The sequence below is a fragment of the Adiantum capillus-veneris genome, chromosome 16, assembly GCF_014529385.1.
Source record: "Adiantum capillus-veneris isolate H3 chromosome 16, ASM1452938v2, whole genome shotgun sequence".
NCBI classification, from domain to species: domain Eukaryota; kingdom Viridiplantae; phylum Streptophyta; class Polypodiopsida; order Polypodiales; family Pteridaceae; genus Adiantum; species Adiantum capillus-veneris.
The window spans coordinates 890,695-909,561 of NC_140946.1; the positions used below are offsets into that span (position 1 = coordinate 890,695).

At 44.2% G+C, this 18,867-nt stretch overlaps 1 pseudogene; it reads right to left on the bottom strand.

The window, feature by feature from the left end:
* Positions 1–14,958: 14,958 nt before the first annotated feature.
* Positions 14,959–17,360, bottom strand: LOC147438439 (uncharacterized; annotated as a pseudogene).
* Positions 17,361–18,867: the final 1,507 nt, after the last annotated feature.

Consider the following 18,867-nt stretch of genomic DNA (forward strand, 5'->3'; position numbering starts at 1 on the left):
CTCCTCCACTAAACCTCTTAGATGTTTCACCTGCTCAATCTCGTCTACTGGGTTTGGGTACGTCCCAATCTTCTTTTTACGATTCTTCCCTTTTTGCCCCTGCGGTTTATCTTGGGGGTCTTGGATTGGATTTGGAAACACTTGTGGTGTTTTCAGAGGCTCTTTATGGTTTTCTCTTATTCGGTTTTCATTTGGTTCCATGTTACGGTTTTCTTTATCGGTCTTTCTCTTTGTGGTATTGGTTCTAGTCTCCATTGTCTCAACTGAATCTGAATCATCCTCGAGGTCATTCATATACACGGGGTCATCTCCTGTTCCTATGTTTGTTTTGGAACTTGGCTTTGAATTTTCCGTAGTCTGCGACTTCTTCCTTCGTGTCTTCTTTTTCTTTGCTTGGATAACTGACGCGGTATCTCTCTCTTCGAGGATATGGCTTGGCCCTTGAAGCATGGACCGTGTAATCGCATAAGCGGGTGCGACGGGTGTTATTGGCGATGTCACACTAGCAATTTCAACCAAATTCAGGGGTGTGATTTTAGGTGCATTTGGGTTATAGGGGCATTGGGCAATAAAGTGATCTATGCCACAACGATTACATGTGAGTATTGGCATTGCAGACGTGCTCCCTTGATTCATTTGCATCTGTGCAGCATTCTTTTGCAGCCTAATAGGGCACTCCGCTGCTCAATGTGGTCCACCACACTCGTAGCATTGAAGAGGTGGCCTCCTAGCCTGGGTGTTGATATTTTGACCTCTGGATGCGAGAGCAGCAGCTTGATAAACCGGCTTGACTTGTCCCCAACAATCTTCCATGTAGTATATAGGACATTCTTCCAATGTATCAAGTCCGTAGGCAATACTAGTGTCTATTTCCTCCTCACAGCCATCTGCATAAGCATTTGATGGCTCGCAACCTACTTGGTTCATAGGGGCGACTCTTGGATGCGGGGGCTGCGGTCCTAGCACAGGAGGTGGTAACGGTGTAGCTTGTACAACATTTTGAGATCTAGGGACCATGTGTTGCGGTAGTTGCTCAACAGGTGGAGCAGGCATCAATACAGGAGCTCGAGATGCATCCGTCCAGGCTACAGGTGGTCTATTTGCCATCATACATTTGATCATTAAACAATCCTTAGCTTGGTGACCATACCTACCACATGCGTTGCAAGTTCCATTAAATTTTACTCTAAACGTAGGGCACTCATTAGTGCTATGTGGACCTAAGCAAATGGAACACCATTGTTGCTCCCTTCTTGGATACATGTGACTATTTTGAGGGGGTCGATTATCCTTAAGAGAAGCTTGGATTGCCTTGGTGAGGTCTGTCAAGAAGGTCTCAAATACCTTTGGCTCATTGGCAATGGGCTTTGCAGTCATGGGTTCATACTCAATGGCTTGTGAGCTAGTGGATCTCGTGTCAGTAGACACCCTCATGCCTGCTATCATCAAGTTGTCCTCTAATTGGATTGCATTGGCAGTGACATCTTCCCAGGTTGTGATACCTCTAATCACTAGTCCATTATAGATTCCTTCATTCCTCAACCCTCGAATGAATCGATCAAGCAGTTGGTTATTTTTGAAGCGCTCATTTACAGGGCAACGAGAGTTTAAGTGCTTTAGACGACTAATGAAGTCCCTTACTGACTCTCCTTCCTTACGTTCGGCCTTCTGTAGCTGAGATGCTACACCCCAAAGCACACCTTCTCGTATGTACTCCTTTAGAAACAACCTTCGAAGGGTAGGGTAGATTGTTTTCTCGTCCACCCTTAGGGTCCTATACCAATCTCCAGCCTTCCCACTTAATGTCAAGCTTAAGGCATTGCACTTATGTAGTTCGTTGCGTTCCCCTAAGGAATCACATACTTGTTCAAACACTTCAATGTGTTTCCTAGCATCTTCGTCCCCATTGAATTTTTGCGTGAGTTTGGCAATTTGTACTGCCTTACTTCTAGGCTCTCTATCAGATGCATGACGCATATTTTCCGCGATAGATCGACCTATGGTTTGAGCAAACGCTGCCAAGTCACCTATGTGAGGAGGTAGGGCCGGTGGAGGTACTCTTGGAATCATATGTGGGAGAGGAACGGGTACCGGTCTTGGCATATGTGTAGATGATGCAGGATATGGAACATAACCGGGCATAGGTCCACTCGGATAAGAGCTAGGGAGCGGCACTCGAGGAGCATAAGCAAGTGGTACAATTGCAGGTGTGGGGGCCATGAGTGCATAAGGGGCTAGAGGCACATACGGTCGAGGCCCCATATTAGGTACTACGACACTAGGTAGTGGCACTGCGCTAACCGTAGATGTCATCGGTACATTCTCTGTCAGGCTTATCCCTGGAGTGAGCACTGTGTTTTCCTTAATAGAGGGTTGAGCCAAGTTAGGGAAGCTAAAGTTTTCGCTCGGAGGCTCAGATTGCATAGAGACCCCAGGTGAAATGACGTAAGATGGGTCCATGGGGCTCATTAGAGGAGTCTCCATTTGTGATAGAGTAGGCTGTTGAGCCTTGCTCGTATCCAGAAATCTCATGGGGCCAGTTGAGAGTATATTTACCCCTCGGTTTTGCCTTTCTGATTGAATAATGCCATGGATAACATTACAGATCATTTTCTGTTGATCTTCGATGCTCGTGGCACTAGAGGTGGATTGTACAATCTCTATCCATCCTACATGGTAGGCGTGGCCAGAGTGTAGATCCGTCAACACCTCAGTGTGGAGGTCGTATGTCCAATGATCATTAATGAACAATCCTTCTAGAGTCGACGTGTTAACGGTTTCTTGTGAGGTAGAAGCAATGTTGCTCCCCGTGGTTTTACTTGTCACCAACGGTACTCTAGAGGGAACTTCTGAAGGAGGCAGCTCAACAGGGCCTTCTTGGTAAGAAGTTGGCAGGATATCCACATGGACACTCTTTGGGGGTGTGGGGTCCACGTGCGATGTGAAAGGAGAGTCCACTTCCCCACCCCCTTCGTGTGCTTCATTTGTATCAGGTTCCGAGCGAGTAGCTCTACCTAATGTTTCCATGAAACGGCTAAACATACTAGTACTAGGCTGTGGAGCTTCGGGAGGTGCATGGCCTTCTCTCTCAGTGTTTTGGGTAGGGTATGCTTCCATGATTTCTGAGTCGGAGGAGGAATCACTAGCGGCTATCTTAGGGTCTTGGGTGGTGCTACCTTGTGTCCCCGCTGAGGGTCTAGAGCTTATCGTGGATGGGTAATGGGTGTCCGTATGAACAGAGGCACTACCAATGTGATCGTGCTCTAACACTCGTCCAGAGCGTAAGTGCATGTGCTTTTGATACCCTAAGGTGTCAAAAAGCTGCTCTAGGAGGCCTTGTGACTAGTTTTTAGCGTGTTTTTTGTTTGTTTTTTTGCTAGATTTTTTAGAGCGTGTCGTGGAATGGGCCGTGTGATAGCTCGAAACGAGCGTATCGGTCAGAGGGTCGTGCCGTGCTTTACAGCCCTCCGTTTGGTCACTCTATGCCCTCGGAATCCCTAAAACTGTCAATTTCCAGTAGGGAACTAGGCCCAAACTAGAAAGTCTAAGGGTGCAAGTGGGAAGACAAAGGAGGAGAGTGGAGGACTTGTCCCACATGCTCTCATTCTCTCTTGAGGGAGTAGGGTATATATATAAGAGTGAGTCTAGTATATATCATAAGACTGAGGACTGACGCTTGGGCCTGGGCTTGGGCTTGGGCTTGGGAAAATGATCCCGATCCCGACCTATCTTTTATACAAACCAACCCGTCCGTTTTTAGAGTCACGTTTTTTATTTTCGAAAAAATTCGCCGCCCGCTCGCTCGCGTTTTTGATTTCCGACTTTTTTTTTTCTTTTCTTTTTCTTTTTTCTTTTTTTTTCAGAAAAAATTTTTTTTTTTGGGAGAAAAAATAAAAAATTGTAAATATATATATATATATATTTTTGGGTACAGACAATATAGAAATTGAAAACGCAGATATGCAAAAATTGCAGAAAACGCAGATATGCAGAAATTTCAGAAAACGCAGAAATTGAAAAAAAACGCAAGAAATGCAAAAATTGCAGAAATTGAAAAAACGCAAGAAATGCAGAAAATTGAAAAAGCACAGACAATAGCAGAAATTGAAACTTGACAGAAAACGCAAAAAAAAGAAATCTCCACACACTCCTTCCCTGCCTTTCCTATGATAGAAATTGCACCACAAGGAAGCGTAAAGTGCTAACCGAGCTTGGTGTAGGGCATATCCCCGGCAACGGCGCCAAAAATGTGCGCTCCTTGCCGCACTGTCGAAGCAAGGGACTTGCCAATACACCGTATGCGAGCCACAAACGGCTCCAAGCACACAACAAGCCTAAACTAGCAAGCTCAAGAAAACAAAGGGTGTGTCACTCACCGCTCTACGCTCGCCTTCGTGGTGGATTCCTCGCCGCGATGAAGAAGAAGCTGCAGTCGTGCCGCGCTCAACCGCTTTGCCGCCGTCGTGCCTTCGTAATGGTCGATCGCACACACACTCTCCCTCTCTCTCTCTCACACACACACACACAAGGAGGTGAAGAAGAAGAAGATGGAGATGGAGCAAGAGCACTCTTCAATTGCACAAATGAGAGAATGAGTAAAAATTAGGTTTAGTTGGCTTTTATAGGAGCTCACCCCATTCACACTTGGGCGCCCATGCTTAACCAACTAATCCCTTGAATGTCCAAGTTAAAGTGCGCCTCTCATCGGCGATCACTCTACCTTTCCCTATTGGACCGACAAGCCCGGTACCTGACTCTAAATAATACAACGTTTATAGATCATAGGGTGTCCGTGTGCCGTGAGGGTTAACAGGCGGCTACACACACGGGTGTCTCTCATGAGAGAGGGCAGTCCTTTTTGCCTACAAAAGGAGGCCTCTTTTACACACAAAATGCAGTGGTGGATTTGTGGAGTTGGTGAAGCAAGGTGTGTGTGAGGTGGTGAGAGAAGCAAAACAGGAGTTCTGCTAAGGGTATAATCCTTTTGTAACCTACTTCTAGTTTGAAGTGCAAAAGCCATTGAGTGGCTGCTTTCTCGTGGACGTAGCCCATATTGGGTGTGCTCTCTCTCTCTCTCTCTCTCTCTCTCTCTCTCTCTTGTGTGTGTGTGAAAATTATCTCTCTCCATTAAGTAAACCACTCTAGTCTCTACTTAGCTATGTCTTTATTTCTAACAATGATCCTGCTAATCTCTGAATGTGTGAGAGTGAGGGATTGTATATCTTAAAAGGGGGTAGCTTGTCCATACTAAGCTCAAACCAAGATGACATCCGTGCAAACCAACATGAAGTATCACACTCATCGCCAATTGTCGAGATGACTCAAGGGTTACTCGTGCATATCTATTGCGTGGTAGCTCCCATGTCCTATGAATGAAAGACACTGATCTAGCAAGAGTCTCCACTACAATTGATGGTGCGCTTATCTCAGCTCTAATAATCTCTTGAGGTTTTCACTCGGATCAACAAGGAGATCATGGATACAACTGGTTTCTCCATGGATCTCCATCCATCATATGTGCGTCGTGATCTACTATGATGATCCAAGCTAGGCCCCCATATCTTTAGGTGTCATGCTAGAATCCAACCGTCCGACTATTCATGGCCTTCCAAACATGACAGAATCTAACAGTTTGAGTACACGTCAATGAAAGAATCTAACAATTTGAGTGCTTGTCTTTTCATCGCTTTCCCTCCAAGGAACAAATAGTCCTTATAGAACCCTATCTTCCATGTCCTTTGGATCCATTTGCACAACTTGCGTACTAGGCTTCTAATTACCAGACACTCCTTGAATAAGTGGGAGGGATCCTCACTTGCCGTTGTGAATCGATACCTCGAACTTGGATTTTGGTGCCTATCGGGAAGGCCCCCAATAACACCTTTCACAAGAATATCTTCATTGCCAATGACCAGTTATGGTTTAAGATGTTATTTGCAACTAGCTAGCTTCCAGCCATTGTTTACCCCACTGCTTGTTGAGGGGGACGATCAGCCTTGAACATCAGAGTGTGGTAGATGCCCTAGATTTGCGGTTTATAGAAGTGGCTGCTCTTAGGTCATAGCCAGGCTTTCCACTCAAAGTTGGACTCGCAGATAGGCATCAAGAGACTGTCCAACCCTTCCACAACTCTGTGACCAACAGTATTTCAAGGCCATTAAGGTGAAACTGGTAGCTAGTTGGTTTTTATCTTTCCAGCTCTTAGTGTTGGTTGTCCCAGAAATGGGTGAGGTGCTTGATTCCTTTGTTATTCACATTTCTAGCAGTTTCTCTCCAAAAAGGGCTCACTAGTGCGTTTCTTGCTTTGGAGAGCCAAGCGGACCAATGTGTTATGGAGTTCTGGAAATATCTCGTTATCTCTCACCACTCGGATGCCTCCGTTTCTCTCTTACACTTACGTACTAGCTCGCCTGTTGTGCCACCTAGTCTCCGGCTGGACCACCAAGAGGCTAGAAGTTTGTCATGGACCTCCATCCCTTTCCATTGGCCACCTTGAGAGTAGAGCTTCGCCTTGCCCATCATATCCTTTGTCATAATAGCCCATGCCTAGTCTTGCTTTGCAATTGAGATCAGAAGTTTTGCACATTGGGCCTCAACATTAACAACAAGGTTACCCACCATGCTCCACAGGCCTAGCGACAGCCTCCCATTTTGCCCATTGCCAAGGCATCGAGTCTTTGGTGTTATTTTTCCATAAGAATCTTTTCATCAGTTTCAAGAACTCTATCCATTTTCATTTGGCTATCTTGAGGAGCAGGCCAATGTAAGGGATCATTAAGCTTCAAAACAGTGCTGCAAGCCTCGCTTGAGTGTGTGTAAGCAAGCTTATCACTCAAGTGAATTAGGTTCCAAGATAGGATTAGCTTGGACTCATAAACACAATCTTGAGTATTCACTTAGCTTAGCACAAGCTCACCATAGACAAGCATGTAGTGCAAAATGAGTTGTTATTTATTGATTCAAGAAATGAGCTTTAAGTAGCTCTACAGGCTTGCTCCACAGTATGTGGGATAAATCCACTCTCCTCTCCTTGACTCACACCTTAGGACAAAGCTCACACTTTACAATCCTCCCCTTGAGGTTTGGACTAAGACAAGATACTGAAGATGCATGATCCACACAGGTTAACAAAATCCACACAGGATGGTGATATCCACACAGGAAAATAAAGTCCACAAAGGATGGTGATATCCACACAGGATGGTAAAATCCACACAAGAACAATCCACAAAGGATGGTGATATCCACATAGGATGGTAAAATCCACACACGAACAATCCACAAAGGATGGTGATGTCCACACAGGATGAGAAACTGGTATCCACACAGAAAAAAGTCCTCCCCTACAAGTAGAGAGTCTGCATCTTCAAAATGGGTCTTCCCAAACGCTACCTTCGTCTTCGTCCTTTTTGTCTTCTACTATGTGATGATCCTCTGTCAGGTCTCTTGCCTTCGTTGCTTGTGCTGTTGCTTCTACTGCTGCAACTTTCTCCACTGCTACTGCCTCCACTTGAGTAGCACTGAGAAGGAGGGTGTCCCTTCCTACCACATTTGTTGCAAGGTTTGTTTGTGTAGAAATCTTTCGCTACGTGTCCCATTCTTCCACATTCATAACACTTTCGTCCGTTTGTCGATGTCGATGGCAAATATCTTCCCCTTGAAGATGTTGCGATGAAAACTCCTCCTGATGGGGTAAGTGAACCTCTTCGCTTTCTTTCTTCTGCTTGGACTGAGTTGATTACATCTTGAAATGGTGGTACCGGTTCTTTTTCTTCAAGAATTGTGACTAAGTGGTCATAAGAAGGTGGAAGTGCACTTAAAAGTATAGCCACTTTGTCATCTTCTGGTACTTCAACTTGGATGTAAGTGAGTTGTGTGACAATGCTCTTAAGCCTGTTCACTAGGCTAGCAATATCCTCCCCTTGAAGCATAGTAACTTTGTAAAGCTGTCTTTTAAGACTAACTTTGCTTCTTTTGGCTCTAGCTCCAAAATTACTTTCTAGGACATGCCAGGATTCATGTGCATGCTTACATTCATCTATGAAATGCACATAGCTATCATGCAAAGAAGTGATGATAATTCCCAATGCTTGTTCGTCTTTGGCCAAATTTTGTGCACTTGCTATGAGTGTAGATGCCCTAGTGTGCACTCCATCGGGTTCGGCTTGTTGCTCGAGGGCAGTGCTAATGATAGACCACAAACATTTTTTCATAAGATAGCCTCTTAATTTCGTTTTCCAAGTGTGAAATCCCTCCCCATTGAATTCCTCTATTCCCTTGTCCCCCATTTGTGCCAATAGAGGGGTCTTAGCTTAGGAGACTCTCCTAGCCAGTGTCTGCCTCTTTACACGGTGCACAATTGGTGATAAAAAAACTTAATTTGCAAAATTGTGCTTGGTTGCAATAATTTTAAGGGTTCATTGAGAGAGAGAGAGAGAGAGAGAGAGAGAGAGAGAGATCCCCCTTTTAGTGAAGCTCCTCTTCACAAAGAGGTATGACTGGTGATGCTTTGAATTTTGCTTTGAAGCCAGATGAAGCCTCTTGAAGGTCTTCAGATGCCTTTGAGCGGGCTGTGGGAAGCCCCTCCAAGTGGGGAGGGGGCTCAATAGACTGCCCGTGAGAAAAGTCGGTAGGGCCTTTTTGTCTGCTTACTTGACTTTAAAGCCTCCAAAGTTTGCGGGAGTGAGTTTAAGGCTCATTTGAAGACAATAGGCGTGGGAAGGGGAGCCCAAGAGGGGTGATGGCTGAGGTGAGAAATGCTGGCCGAGGTGAGCAATGCCGCGGGATGGAGCTCTTACAGGGTCGGGCGGCGGGCAGTTTCCCGGGCAAGCGCGGGTAGGTGGGCAGGAGATCGGGCAGGCGGGGGCACCAGGGCAGCTAGTCAGACTCCAGTAGTGGGCAGCGCCGAAGAAAACGCGCACCTTGGTGGGACTCCTCCCCAGCGGACCCGCCAGCTACACAAAAGCCTTTTCTATTGAGAATTTGGGTCTGCCCGCATAGCCCAAATTAGCCAATGGGTTTTGACCCAAAAACCTCAAGTCGAGAATATGATTCCAATTTTGGGCTAGCCACCAAGCCAAGGTGCTTCCTTGTGAAGTGCCTCCAAAGAATACGTTCTTAAGCCGAATCGGCAGGCCCTTTCCCACACACACACACACACCTAAATATAGGCAATCTTGAAGATGGAGTTTGAGAAGCTTTTGAGCTTGGATTGCAGGGCTTGAAGGCTCTACGGAGAGCTTGTGTCGAGCACTTCGAGATGAGGTCAATGTTGTTAGGCGATTGCAAAGGTGGAGAGATTAATTGGAGGTGCAAATCACTAGAAAATTGACACAAGAATGGCTTACAAATGCAAAAATTGAATGCTAATCTTCTCCCTAATCAAGCCTATTTAGCCATGGAGGGTAGTGGCCTCTTGGGTGTGCCAAGGACATGCCCACACACAACTAGATTAAGGCCTAATTAGTGAGATGCAACTAGTCATGAAGAATGTTAATGGGCCGTGATAATGAAATGCTAATCCATCTAATGGAGATGCTAATGATTAACACACACTAATGCATAATGAAAATCCTAGCTAGCACACCATAGCTTTGATACCAAATGTTAGGATTTGAATCGTGCTAGCTGTGGTGGATGAAAGAGAAACATGGTGCAAGTGTGTGAGTGTGTGTAAGCAAGCTTATCACTCAAGTGAATTAGGTTCCAAGATAGGATTAGCTTGGACTCATAAACACAATCTTGAGTATTGACTTAGCTTAGCACAAGCTCACCATAGACAAGCATGTAGTGCAAAATGAGTTGTTGTTTATTGATTCAAGAAATGAGCTTTTAAGTAGCTCTACAGCCTTGCTCCACAGTATGTGGGATAAATCCACTCTCCTCTCCTTGACTCACACCTTAGGACAAAGCTCACACTTTACACTTGCTGCCCTAGGGTTTGGGTTTTGTGCTTCAAAGAAGCTCTTCTAGGGCGTGTTCAGACAAAATGTATTTGTAGATACGCTTTTCTCCACGACTGCCTCTACGAACCACTGCATTTACGAGAGTGTTATGCTGTGCATATCGCTTGATTGTTGGTGCGTCCTGAATTCTGAGCTCGGAAAACAATTTGGACACTCCCTTAACCTCGAGGTAGCTCACTGTCTCATCTCTGAACATCACCAGGCCTTGAGAGCTCCAACCTCCGAACCTGTAGGAACTGCAACATAGAGATGTTAGGGATATCTTTGCTCAACACACCCAGCTATTATTTCATGCTAGTCCATCCTCCTATCCATGACATTGACAAGGAGGATAGTAAGCCACACAATGACATGGTTGCTGGCAATCTCGGGGTTGGGGGGTGTAGTGCATATCTCTATGGGGACATTAATGTCGCTGCAAAAGGTAGATGTGCCATGGCATAGCCTTTGTGTTGCTGAATCCACTTTTTCCCCTTTTTCTTAAAGGTCTTTACATGGCCAAGAAAAGCTTTCATTCTCTTAACCTGCTGTAGTGTCAAGCAGACTGCATTTCACTTCTCGGTCTTGTTTGTGACCATGTTGGGCTTTGTGTAGGGTCTTTATTTACACAAGTTTTAGTATTATTATGGGCAAAAGCTTCAAATTTTGATTACTTGGCGAATTTCAAGTTTGCTCTTATTTTAACTGGTTAAGAAAAATGTATTTTTCTATCGTAATGACCAAGTGTTACTTTAATTTTTTGGATGCTGAATCACTTGTGTTGGTGTTTGATTTTGTTGGTTTTTATGTGTTGCAAAACCTTTCCCGGTTTGAGTCCCGTTTTGAAACTGTGAAACAAGTTGCAACTCGTCTGTTGCCTTGTATACGGGATTGCTATCTTGGGATTTTTTATACACTCTCGATTTGGGTGTTTGAATTTTGCGCTCAGTTAACGTCTCTTTTGCTTTGTAGTGGTGGGAGCATCGTCGGTTAGCTTGTGAGATGCGATTAAGCACTCAATTAGTCGTAGGTATGACGACTTATTGTTTGAGAGGGTTTTGCAATGATAAATATAATGGCGGCCTATTTCATTGACACTTGTGTTGTTAAGGCATTTTGCATCATTTATTCAAGTAGATCACTTCTTTGGGGATCAAATTAATTTTTATTATTAAAAGTCTTCTAGAATGTCCAGAGACTCACTACAGATGTTTAATGTCTGATTTCTAGAGCCTTGTAAATTCACTCAGTATGTGGTCACGATCTTGAAAAAGGGTGAATTAACGTGAATTTGGCGAGATTCTACATGGCAGCTCTCAACTCTCTTTCGCATGTACTTCACACGTGGAGCGACAATGCTCTCTCTCTCTCTCTCTCTCTCTCACTCAGTGCCTACGTTCCTTCTGCTCCCACTGGCGCGCATGTGGGTGATTCCCTATCGGAAGAAAAAACAAATAACAGGGCATGCAGAGTTTTATATGTTAATCAAGTGCTGGACAGCACTTGGGATGCAATCGTCGACAACAGCAGTTGGGGATGCAGACGTCGACATCAGCAAGGCGGAGGGAGGGGAAGCGCAAGAGGTGTTTTGGGGAGGAGCTGGTCACGAACAGGTTGACCGTTAGTGCATTGGGGGGGTTGGATATGTTTTTTTATTAAATGAGGAGACTTCAATGGAGCAACTGTGGTCATGTGTTGGGATGGCTTAGACCAGTGATCAGTTAACTCTTCTTTACGATCTGCCAAAAGTTCAAATACAGACTATTCAGTTTTGATGGGGTGTAAGCCTGAAGGTAAAGCTTCCACCAAATGGCATCTGGGCAGATTCCAGCTGATAAATTAGAGAACCTACCAGTATGTGAGTTTTGATTTTGGGAAAAAAAATTCAAAAAAGCACTATTTTATTTCATTTATGTAAAAATTGTATTGTCCTTATTTGAACTTAAGTTTCATATTAAAGCTTCTACTCTATGTACCCATTACCTTGGCCTGCCCAAATTGACAGATTGGTTTTTCAAGGTAATTGCATGGACTCGACTTGTGAAAAAACAATTGGAGGAGATCTCAAAATCATGATTCATAACTCATCACTAGGAGAGTGGATTTATCGGCTCTAGCGACGAGAAAATTATTACATGCACACTGCAACGATAATTGTGATCTCAAATTATCCTAGCTTCCCACAATGCTTGCATACATCTGGCATGTACCTAAATGGGGTGCAAATGTATGATATGTCAAACAAGGGTAAAGCTAGCTAAGGATTATTAAAAAAACCACCAATCCAAATTCTAGTTTTATCATCTTGTATTTATAGAAAATCACTTTCCTTATGAAAAGCTATGATATTTTTAAGTTTGGAGAAATTTAATCTTAAAATCAAGGTATTTTGGAAAATTTGGAAGATAAGGGCATTTTGGAAAGTTGACAATATTGGATGCATTGTTAGAATTTTTGAAATTTGAAGGGTATTTTGAAAATTCCACAAATTAGAGGGGTAAGAATAAATGTTGATGGGGTTAAAAAGCCATCATCGTGTTGTTTTGGTGAGACTCATAAAATGGCAATAAGGAGGAGACTGTGATGCAAAGATACATTAATGATTTTATACATTAATCCCCTAGAAGGGGATTAAATTCTTGACTGCCTACAACTTACATGCATTCTTGTAAAAGCTTTCAATTTTATAGTCAAAAGTTATCTTCCAGTTGAAGAATATTTAATTTTGTAGCTAGAGTTTGAGAATTATCATTGTGAATTCAACAAAGAAATGAAAATAGCAATGAAGGTTGAGCTCCGGCTAGCATACCTCCAAGGGGTAGGCCTTGTGATTTATCACTTTCAGACACTGAAAGAGACACTACAATCGGCTCTCTTATCACCTCCTCAAGAAGATAGCTTGCTCAACCATTTTTTATCATGAACAAAGTTCACTCCCCGGAAATAGGGGGCACATGGATTCATCATAGCAAGCACCCAAAAATCTCCAACCCAAGGCCCCGAACTGTGTTGGTTTTGTCAAAGCTTGACCCTAATTTTCGTAGGCCAAATCCACGGCTCTCTATCACCTCCTCAAGATAACAAAGCTTGCTCAAACATTGTTCATGAGCAAAGGTTCATTCCTCGGAAATAAGGGGGCACATGGAATCATCACAGCAAGCACTTACGTTGATGGGGGAAGGGATGGCCGGACGCACACACTCCAGCATCCCACATCTGACACAGCTCTAGACACCTTGCCGGAGGTTTTTCTAGATCAATACATACAACAAAATCACCAAAATCTGCTGCATCAGCTTTGAGTATCAGATATCATCATGGTACACAAGCTCCTACACAACCATTCCAAGCTCTCGTGCTTATCCATGCAAGCTTGCACACGCTTGGTTTCAAGAGCAGACCCTCTTGACCCTACTTCAGAAGCCCATCTCCCAACTTCTCGACCATCTCCACCCGCCTACACGGGGAGGCACACACAAAGAAGGGAGATACGGACCCTCCTTCACTCCTCCCAACCCCCTTTGATGACTCTCCTCATGAGCTCCCAGACAACAGGGTCCCTCACACACTTGAACTCAGCTTCGCTTACCTCTGCAGACGGCAGCCACTAGCTGCCCCTTGGCGTTCTTCAGCCTTGCGCACCCAGCTCGCAACCCGGTGGCCTCCCTTGCCACTGCAATCTTGTGACCATGCTCCCCCATACTGCCAGCTGTTTTTACTTTTTTTAGGCCTTTCCTTCCCACAACATAAATTTCAACCAAAGCAATGGCCAAGCATATTATCATACGCCTTCAAGGTAATAGCATATGCAATTATATCTAGAAGAACACTTTTTCCTCACAAACAACAAAAACAGCCCAATGCACAGTGATGATACTTTTTGAAAAAATATCCATCAAGAACTTCCATTGCTTTCATGAGAGTACCATATTGGCATGTATATCAAACAAAGCATTGCCGAGTACTACATCTCTCCCAACAGTCCCTAACTAGCAACCCAATTGTGAGCGTTTTCATCCATCTCACGTAGGGCCACCGCTGACTTTTAACGTACAAACAGAGGTGATGGGATTTAAAAAATGGCATTCCTTCACATTTGGTTAAAGCAGTTCTGAGCTTCCTTGTCATTACCATGTCAGGTGCCCTATAAAATCAAGGCACTTTAAGAAACAATACTCCTGATAAAGAGCTCATCAAGAGCCATGTTCTTGATAGGTGACTCAACAAGAACTGAGCATTCAATGGTGTATCATCATTGCCCTCCCCTTTAGTTGAGCATTTATGCTCAGCCATAGCACTACGATGAAACAAAAACCAAACGACAACCAAGATATATCCAGAACCTCCAAGAACGGATAACAACTATGTACACTATACAGCAAGCCGCTTTTCTATGGCTAGCCTCCTGGATCAAAGGGATAGCTCCAATCTAGCGGTATTACATTCCACCTCGCATCCGAATGCGAGATAAACTGGGCATATTGTCCCTTCCCATGAAAAACAGTCAGACCTCGATATAAACCCTCACTAGCAGCGCATATGGTAAGCCCAAAAGTCTCGTCCTTGTCACCATGAGCAAGAAAACCTGTAAAGGAATCAACAAGGCCCGAACTACACTCCATTATGCGTGTATTTTCCTTATGGGCATACGTGGTAGCCACTTGAGCCTCCAAAAGACTATCAAGAGCATATATCCCGGCAAAGAGGCACACAACGGCTTTGTACACACTACTAGCATCTGCATTCGCATCAAGATCTATAGAAGGGACCTTCACTTGAAAAAGAGGCATTTCTTCATTAAGCAAACTCTCCAAAACTTCAAAATCGACCTCACTAGATATGCATACATCAGTCCGAGGTGAAATAGGAGGAACATCACCTGTCTCGAATAAGAGATTATAAAAAAAAACAAAGTCATTACATCTGCCATCAGCATGGCCCTCATCCTCTAAACCACCTTACCTGGACTCTCGTTGCTACAAAGAAACTTTGACTTTACACTCATCACATCTCTGACTCCTCTTTGCAACATATGCTTCGCAAAAGAGAGAAAGGCCTGCCCTCCCTCCTGCTGCGGCTTCTTATCAAGAAGTACACGCTCACTCAGAACATCAGCATCTTCAACCCTCTTATGACTGCCTTCATGCAGGACTTCTAAGGAAACACTACCTTCCTTGCATGAAGGAGTGGTAACAAACTCTTCCTCAGGTTAAAAAATTGACCTCTTCTTGGTGTGACATGCAAGAATCAAAATATGAATCACCAGTATCCGGCTCAGACAAGCTCCAAACCTGTGTAGCCCTTACCAAGTCTTTGCATAGAGTTGAAACATCCAAATCATAAACATCACCACAACATGGGCTGTACATCTCAGACAAGCCCTCCTTGTCCTCCCTGAGATCTGATTCACTCTCAATCTCATAGCCATTGCTGCCTCTATGGATAGCTACATCATCCAAGTCATAAAGATCATGAAAATTATCAGGTATATCAAAGACGCATTCCTTGTCATGAGGCAATAGTTGCTCATCTACAAAATCCACCTTGTGCTTAGCATATTCATCAGGAGATTCATCGCATTTCTCACAATCATCAATGTCAATAGCAAGAGGTAAAGAGCTCATAAATTGCCAAACATCACAAGAAGAGCCAGAAGCACTCACTTCAGATCATTTATCTTACATGGGCCTTCTTGCCTATCAAAAGTCTCCAAAACTTGGTTCCCTTCCTGCCATTATGAACTTCATTGGACATTTTGTTATGATGTCCCTCATGTAGAGAGAGAGGTCGAATATCATAGATTCATCACCAGAGGACTAAACGCTCCAACGAGCAGAATACAATCTGTAGACTCGTCAACCAAAAACAAGCTTGCACTACAATCATCAGATTCCAAATCACTGCAATAGCCACTCTCGAATAACTCATCACCAGCATTTGTCTGGCATAGAGCATCATCAGTCATTTGCACATCCCTCTTTGCTCGCAAATCTGATAGACGATGTGCATTATCATCATTGACATCCTCAAATTGGCTATGCAACATTATCGAGAACTCATCTTGTAATGAATCAAAGGCAATGACGACAGACCTTTCTATTGCATCTTGAGGCTTCGGCAACCTCCAATAACACATCAACAGTGAGACCTTCAAGGCGGACCAACTTTGCCGCCATTCCTCGGGGAGGATATGCAAAAAAACAAGCGCATCATGGGACAAACCTTGAGACGCATAATTTTCTTTTGCCATATCATCTTGAATTCCCAATCTCGTCATCTTCTGCTCAACCTACATTATCCACAACCTTATACATTCCTCATCTATTCCACAAAAATATACACATTTTTACCTGGCAGCTTCGGACCCACATAACGTTTCAAGACTGCGTGCTTCATCAACCTCCAACTATATTGGACATGCTCGGAAAGTTCAACATAGAACTGCCAAGCACCTTTCCGCAAAAAGAATTCCTGGTTGCACAACCGACAAAAACCTTCGTCCCGAGTAGGATCGCCAAAAGATGATGGGGGAAGAGATGGCCATTCTGTACACTCCAACATCCCACATATGACACAACTCTAGACACCTTGCCAGAGGTTTTTCTCGATCAATACATACAAGAAAATCACCAAAATTTGTTGCATCAACTTTCAATATAAGATATCATCATCTCGAATCCGTACACGAGCTCCTGCACAACCATTCCAAGCTCTCGTGCTCATCCATGCAAGCTTGCACATGCATGGTTTCACGAGCAGACCCTCTTGACCCTACTTCAGAAGCCCATCTCCCAACTTTTCCCAACCATCTCCACCCGCCTACACGGGAAGGCACACATAGAGAAGGGAGATGCGGACCCTCTCAACCCCCTTTGATGACTCTCCTCGTAAGCTCCCAGACAACAGGGACTCTCACGCACTAGAACTTGGCTTCGCTTACCTTTGCAGACGGCAGCCACTTCCAGATTGGTCGTGCTTCTCTCTGGCTTGCGCTCCCCTTTTGAGCTGCCCCTTGGCGTTCTTCACCTTTGTGCACCCAGCTCGCAACTTGTTGGCCGCAATCTCTTGACCATGCTCCCCCATACTGCTCCTAGTCCTCCTACTGGCTCCCACAAAAATAAAAAAATGCATTTGGAGGAATATGCCATATCGCGTCCACCTTACTCTCTCTTCCTCCCTTGCATGAATGTCTGCAGGCCAGTCGCGTGCGCGCTCTCTCTCTCTCTCTCTCTCTCTCTCTCTCTCTCTCTCGTGACATCTCGCAATATCCACAGTTCAATCGCCCTCTTCTTCACGCGAGAAGGCCTGCAGAGGGAGGGGAGGAACCCTGAGACAAGGGACGGCAGAGGCCGTTGAGAGACGCAAGGGCGGATGCGATTTGCACAGAAAAAGGAGTTTGATATTTAGCGCTCGAGCTAGCGACAAAGAGAGAGAGAGAAAAAAAGAAAGTATTTCCACCTGCTTTCCCCCTTTTGCTTTCCCTGTAAACCCTTCCCTTTACGATTTCAAAAGAATACCATTATTTTTTGAATTTTTCCCAGCCGGTATCCCCTACCCTACTGCCAGATGTTTTTTTTTTTTTTTTCGGCCTTTCCTTCCCACAACATAAATTTCAACCAAAGCAATGGCCAAGCATAGTATCATACGCCTTCAAGGTGCTAGCATATGCGATTATATCTAGAAGAACACCTTTTCCTCACAAACAACAAAAACAGCCCAATGCTTCCTCGCCACAGTGATGTCGAGCATTCAATGCAACCAATGCGCTCCCCGTGATGATACTTTTTGAAGAAATATTCATCAAGAACTTCCATTGCTTTCATGAGAGTACCATATTGGCATGCATGTCAAACAAAGCATTGCCCAGTACTGCATCTCTCCCAATAGTCCCTAAATAGAAATCCAATTGTGAGCGTTTTCATCCATCTCACGTAGGGCCACCGCTAGCGTTTAACGTACAAGCAGAGGTGATGGGATTTAAAAAATGGCATTCCTTCACATTTGGTTAAAGCAGTTCTGAGCTTCCTTGTCATCACCATGTCAGGTGCCCTATAAAATCAAGGCACTCTAAGAAACAATACTCCTGATAAAGCGCTCATCAAGAACCATATGCACGCTCAAGTGACTCAACAAGAACTGAGCATTCTATAGTGTATTAACGTATCCCCAACCCAAGGCCCCCTTACCTTTGTTGGTTTCATCAATACACCACAAGAAGCCCAACTAACGGCAAACGGATCTACTGTAGCAAAGCACGAGCATCTTAGGTGAAGCTCGAGTCACAATCAGATTCTGCAATACATTAGGACCAAGGGCTCAACATAGGAGCAACTATTGGCACGAGCTGCTGTAGAGCGGGTGAAGTTCTGCACAACCCAAAAGAAGACACTAATGCGGCAATACCACCCGCCGACATGAACACTCACACTATACCTTTCTAATATAGCCCCTCACCAACCTGACCTTTACAGTTGTAGTGCACTTATACCCATACGGCTAGAAAAAAACCGGGGTCTAGTGTATTTTAACCGGATGAAATTATTAAATCCCGGTTAGATTTTGAGCTTGCCCTTAAGAAAACCGGCAAATTTACACAAGTTTTACTGTAATTACCGGCAAAAGCTTCAAAATTTGACCTAAAAACCGAAATAATTTCAACTTTCCCCTTATTTTGATCGGTTAGGAAAAATGTATTTTTCTAGCCCTGCGGGCCCTCACCAACCCCCTCACCAACCCCACCTTTAAAGTTGTAGTGCACTACCAACAACCTTCTTGGTGTTATGTTCACCACCCACAAACTTTTCCATCGCTTAAGGTTAAAGCTTTTTGGTGTTGGGTTCACCACCCACAAACTTTTCAATCGCTTAAAAATTAGATTGAAATTCTTTCTCCTATTTTTAGTTAGGAAATTTTAAGTGAACTT